The sequence below is a fragment of the Myotis lucifugus genome, unplaced genomic scaffold (assembly GCF_000147115.1).
Source record: "Myotis lucifugus unplaced genomic scaffold, Myoluc2.0 scaffold_386, whole genome shotgun sequence".
In the NCBI taxonomy this organism is placed as follows: Eukaryota; Metazoa; Chordata; class Mammalia; order Chiroptera; family Vespertilionidae; genus Myotis; species Myotis lucifugus.
In genome coordinates this window covers 320102-326924 of record NW_005871434.1, presented here as the reverse complement: position 1 = coordinate 326924, position 6823 = coordinate 320102, and positions in this window count along the sequence as shown.

The following is a 6823-nucleotide window of genomic DNA, read 5'->3' as shown; positions in this document are numbered from 1 at the left end:
TCGAGTGGAAGTTCTACAACTAGAAGGAAAGAAAAAAACGCATTGAGACCGAGTAGGAGGGGAGAGGCACCAAGAACAGAGGTACGGGGGTGTGCGAGAGGCTGGTGCACCTGGGTGCGCGGTTTTTTTCAATCAGAAGGGGACAAGCTCTCCAACGCACTGAACTCATTTATGGCGAGACGCTGGGGTCCCAGGCTCCTACAGGGAGAAAGGGGACTGTCTTACGGCGGGTCAGAAAGCGAAGGTGACTTTCTCACAGAGCTGCTTGCAGGTCTGTGGGGGCGCGCGGCACTCGGGGAATCGCGGAGTCAGAGTCGCGGGGTCGCTGACAAGCACCATTGCTGCTTGCCCCACCCTGGGAACTCTCTGAGACCCCGCCCCACTACATCCCCTCCCAAGCTGTGCTCCGCGGCACAAAGGAGGCACCTGCGCTTTTGCAGCCTGACTGCAGTGAATCAGAGAGCTCCAAAACTTCCAAACTCCAAACAAAGAGGAGAAATCTGTTGATATTGCTGTAGCCCCTGCTGGGTGGACCCACACACATAAGGGTGTCTCCAGCACAGACAGTGGCTCCTCGCAGTCAGCCAAAAATGCGAAGACAAAGAAACATGTCACAAATGAAAGAAATGGAGGAAAGCAAACTAATGGAGGACATAGAGTTCAGAACCACAGTTATAAGGTTACTCAAGAATCTTCTACGAACCTCCGAGGAACTTAGTGAGACCTTCAAGGATCTTAATGAGAATGCCAAAAAATGGAAAAGGACCAGTCAGAAATTAAACATACACTGACTGAAATAAAGAATAATATACAGAGATCCAACAGCAGACGAGAGGATCCGAAGAATCAAGTCAAAGATCTGAAATACGAAGAAGCAAAAAACACCTATCCGGAAAAGCAAAACGAAAAAAGAATCCAAAAATATGAAGATAGTGTAAGGAGCCTCTGGGACAACTTCAAACGTACTAACATCCGAATTATCGGGGTGCCAGAAGAAGAGAGAGAGCAAGATACTGAAAGCCTATTTGAAGAAATAATGACAGAAAACTTCCCCTACCTGATGAAATAGACTTACAAGTACAGGAAGCGCAGAGAACCCCAAACAAAAGGAATCCAAAGAGGACCACACCAAGACACATCATAATTAAAATGCCATGGGCAAAAGACAAAGAGAGAATCTTAAAAGCAGCAAGAGAAAAACAGTTAGTTACCTACAAGGGAGTACCCATACGACTGTCAGCTGATTTCTCAACAGAAACCATGCAGGCCAGAAGGGAGTGGCAAGAAATATTCAAAGTGATGAATGCCAAGAACCTACAACCAAGATTACTTTATCCAGCAAAGCTATCATTCAGAATTAAAGGTCAGATAAAGAGCTTCACAGATAAGGAAAAGCTAAAGGAGTTCATCACCACCAAACCAGGATTATATGAAATGCTGAAGGATATTCTTTAAGGGATAAATACCACATGATCTCACTCATTTGTGGAATATAATGAACAACATAAACTGATGAACAAGGACTGATCCAGAGACGGAGAGGCATTGATTGGACTGTCGGGCCCTGGGGGGAAGGTAGGGGAGGGTGGGGGTAAGGGGGAGAGATCAACCAAAGGACTTATATGCAAGCATATAGGCCTAACCAATGGACATGGACAACAGGGTTGGGGGTGAGGGCATGAGCGGGGGCGGGGGGTGGCGGGTAGGGGATAATGTGGGGATAAGGACACAGATGTAATATCTTAATCAATAAAAAATATATTTTAAAAAAATACAGAAAAGCTTCCTGAATAATCAGCAGAAGACTCACTGGAGAGAACCCTGATAACCAAGGACCGAAGGTGGAGACCTCATAGACTGGTAGGACAAATAGAGGTGGGAAAGGGCTGGCTGGGAACCCACAAACAGCAACTGAAGTTCTGGAGAGATATCTCAGCTGTGGAGGTTGCCAATGAGAACCTTGGGATATAATCCTCAAGCTGGGTCTCCCAGCAGAGAGCACCAGAACTGAGAAGGGTGCCCACATAACATCTGGCTGTGAAAAGCAGCAGAGTTGCTATCTGCCAGGGAGAGATGGCTGGAAATTCAGGCACCCTCTTAAAGAGCTAACACACAAAATTCCCTGTGGAGCCACCTGAACTGGAGCTGTGCAAGCAGAAGCCAGGACCAGGGACTCAGGGGTTAGAACTCAGAAGGCAGACACCCCTGGTTTCCTGTGCTGAGTCATTCCCTCATGCAGCAAAGGACATCTTTCCCACACAGACATTTGCTCTACAGGCGGTCTAGGCTGTGGAAGGAGAGTTGACCCAACCTATTGGAAACAGAGGATATAACCCTGGTAAACATATATACATGCAACATAAGAACACCTAAATATATATTTTTTAAAAACTTCTAGAAGATTTTAACAGAGAGATCGACAACAAAACAGTCATAGTAGGGGACTTGAACACTCCTCTGACTTCACTGGATAGATCTTCCAGACAAAAACTTAACAAGGAAACAGAGATTCTAAATGATACACTGGATCAGCTGGATTTAATTGACATTTATAGACCATTTCACTCCAAAGCAGCAGAATATATATTCTTCCCAAGTGCACATGGATCATTCACAAAGATAGACCACATGTTAGGACACAAAACAAGTCTCTACAAGTTCAAGAAGATTGAAATCATATCAAGCATCTTCTCAGATCACAGTGGAATTAAATTAGAAATCAACTACAGTAAAAAATAACCCACCCAAAAACATTTAAACACATGAAGAATAAATAGCATGTTATTAAACATTGAATGGATTACCAAGCAGATCGAGAAAGAAATCAAAAACTTCCTGAAAACAAATGAAAATGAACACACAGCAACCTAAAATCTCTGGGACACAGCAAAAGCAATCCTGAGAAGAAAGTTCATAGCACTAAAGGCATGCCTCAAAAAACAAGAAAAAGCCCTGACTGGTTTGGCTCAGTGGATAGAGCGTCGGCCATTGGACTGAAGGGTCTCAGGTTCAATTCCGGTCAAGGGCATGTACCTTGGTGCGGGCACATTCCCAGTGTGGGGTGTGCAGGAGGCAGCTGATCGATGTTTCTCTCTCATTGATGTTTCTAACTCTCTATCCCTCTCCCTTCTTCTCTGTAAAAAATCAATAAAATATTAAAGAAAAATCAGCAATAAACTATTTAACCCTACAACTTAAAGAACTAGAAAGTGAACAACAAGAAAATCCCCAGAGTAAGTAGAAGGGAGGAAATAATAAAGATTAGAGCAGAAATAAATAACATAGAGACAAAAAAAATACAAAAAAATCAATGAAACCAAGAGCTGGTTCTTTGAAAGGATAAATAAAATTGTTAAACCATCAGCCAGACTAATCAAGAAATAAAGAGAGAGGACCCAAATAAATAAAATCGTAACCACTGACACCACAGAAATACAAGGGACTGTAAGAAAATACTATGAACAACTAAATGCCAACAAGCTAGACAATGTGGATGAAATAGACAAATTCCTAGAAAAATACAATCTCCCAAAACTGTATCAAGAGGAATCAGAAAACCTGAATTATTGAATAACTGATGAAATAGAAGCAATTTCCAGCAAATAAATGCCCAGGTCCGAATAGCTTTACAGGGGAGTGTTACCAAACATTCAAAGAAGAACTAACACCTATAGACCTCAAACTATTTCAGAAAATCTAAGAGAAAGGAACACCTCCAAGTTCTTTTTATGAGGCCAGCATGATCCTAATTCCAAAACAAGATAAAGACACTACAAAGAAAGAGAATTATAGGCCAATATCCCTGATGAACATAGATGCAACAATCCTCAACAAAATATTAGCAAATCACATCCAGCAATATATTCAAAAGATCATACACCATGATCAAGTGGGATATAATCCAGGGATCAAGGCTGGTACAATATTTGCAAATCAATAAACGTGATACATCACATAGACAAACTGAAAAACAAAAATCACATCATCATATCAATAGATGCAGAAAAGGCACTTGACAAAATCCAATACCCATTTTTGATAAAAACTCTCAGCAAAGTGAGAAAAGAGGGAACATATCTCAACATGATAAAGGCAATATATGACAAACCTACAGCAAACATCATACTCAATGGGCAAAAACTTAAAAAATTTCCCCTAAGAACAGGAACAAGACAGGGATGTCTGCTTTCACCACTCTTATTCAACATAGTACTGGAAGTCCTAGCCACATTGATCACCAAGAAGAAGAAATAAGAGGAATCCAAATTGGAAAGGAAGAAGTAAAACTCTCATTATTTGCAGATGACATGATATTGTACATAGAAAACCCTAAAGACTCCACCAAAAAACTGCTAGATTGAATTTGGCAATGCAGCAGGATACAAAATCAGCACCCAAAAATCGTTGACTTTTTAATACACGAATAATGAATTCTCAGAGAGAAACTAAACAAACAATCCCATGTACCATTGCAACAACAAAAATTAAGTTACTTACGAATAAATTTAACTAAAGAGGCAAAAGAACTATACTAGGAAAACTACAGAACGCTGAAAAAAGAGATAGAAGAAGATATAAAAAGGTGGAAAAATATATCACGTTCATGGATTGGTAGAATCAACATCATTAAAATGTCCATACTACTGAAGGCAATCTACAGATCCAATGCAATCCCTATTAAAATACCAGCAGCATATTTCACAGAGCTAGAACAAATACTCCAAAATTTATATGGAATCAAAAAAGACCCCAAATAGCTGCAGCAATTGTGAGAAAGAAAAACAAAGTTGGAGGAATCACAATACCAGAAATCAAGTTATATTACAAAGTCACTGTAATCAAAACAGATTGGTACTGGCACAAAACAGGCATATAGGTCAATGGAATAGAACTGAGAACCCAGAAATCGACCCAAGCCATTACTCAATTAATATTTGGAGTCACAAGAGTCTCTTCAATAAAGGGTGCTGGGAAAATTGGACAGATGCATGCCAAAAAAAAATGAAACTAGACCATCAACTTACACCATATGCAAGAATAAACTCAAAATGGATAAAAGACTTAAATGTAAGTTGTGAAACCATAAAAAGCCTAGAAGAAACCATAGGCAGCAAAATCTTAGTCATCTCTATTGCAATATGTTTACAGATACATCTCCTAAGGCAAAGGAAACTGAGAAGAAAATAAACAAATGGGAATACATAAAAATAAAAAGCTTCTGCACAGCAAAAGAAACCATAAACAAAATGGAAAGGAAGCCCATTGTATTGGAGAACATATTTGTCAATGAAACATCTGATAAAGGGTTAATATCCAAAATATATAAGGAACTCATACAACTTAACAAAAGGAAGACAAACAATCCAATTTAAAAATGAGCAAAGGACCTAAATAGATACTTGTCCAAAGAGGACATACAGAGGGCCAAGAGACATATGAAAAAACTAGGAGCCCAGTGCACAAATTCGTGCACCTTGAAAGGAACTGTGGACTGTGAGGCTGCGGTGGGCACAGGGGCGGATCTCCGCCCATCCTCCACGCCCCCGCCTGGCCCCTCCCACCACGGCCCCTGGTCCCTGTCAGCCAGCAGTCCCACTCCCTCCACCACTGCTCCCATGTGCTAATGGCGCCAGCCCTGCTCGCACTGCTGATGAGAGAGTGATTGGGGCCAGCGCCATCAGCGGGTGCGAGCAGTGGTTGTTACCCTGATTGCCCCTCAGGAGCAGGGGGAGGTGGAGAAGCCCTCAGGGGTGATCGGGGCTGGCAGCCGCCACTTGCACCTTCTGATGGCACCAAGCAATCGGGACTGGCACTGGGCACTGGCAGTGGGTGCAAGGGGCAGCTCCGATGCCAGCTGCGGGTGTGAGCTAGGCCGTCACTGGCAGCGGATGTGAAAAGCAGCTACAGCGCTTGCAGCAGGTGCGAGCAGGGCCGGCACCGGCAGCAGATGCAAGTGCCAGCAGGACCACAGCACGATAGAGCAAAGAATTTTCAGTAACTCACACAGAGCTCACCCCAATGATAGTGACCGGGGCCCCGCTTTGGTCTGGCGCCCCCGCTCACCTGCTCCACCATCCCACCACAGCCAACGCCCACCATATTCCACGCTCTGCCGCCTACTGCCAAAGCCCGTCATGTTCTGTGCATGCCCCCTGGTGGTCAGCACACGTCATAGCGACCGTTTGTTCGGTTGTTCTGCCATTCAGTCTATTTGCATATTAGGGTTTTATATATATAGATTCTCAAAGTCACTAATCATCAGAGAGGTACACATCAAAATAACAATGAGGTACCACTTCACACCTTGTCAGAATGGCTACCATCAACAAATCAACAAATGACAAGTGCTGGCCAAGATGTGGAGAAATGGAAACCCTAATACACTGCTGGTGGGAATGCAGACTGGTGCAGCCATTATGGAAAATAGTATGAAGTTTCCTCAAAAAATGAAATATGGAACTTCTATTTGACCCAGTGACCCCACTTCTAGGAATATATCTTAAGAAACCCAAAGCACCAATCAGGAAGAATGTTCATAGAAGCACAATTTACAATGGCTAAGATCTGGAAAGAGCTCAAGTGCATATATATATATATATATATATAAAGAGCCAGGGACCATCGCAACCAAATGGACAACCAAACAGGCTCAGTGGGGTGACAAGGCCGGCAGTGGGGACAGTGAGGGACGACCAAACAACTGAACAGCAGGCTGTGTGGGGCGACCAGGCCAGCAGGGGGGTTAGTGAGGGATGGCCAAACAGCTGAAGAGCAGGCTGTGTGGGGCGACCAGGCTGGCGGGGGGGGGGCAGTTGGGGGCGAC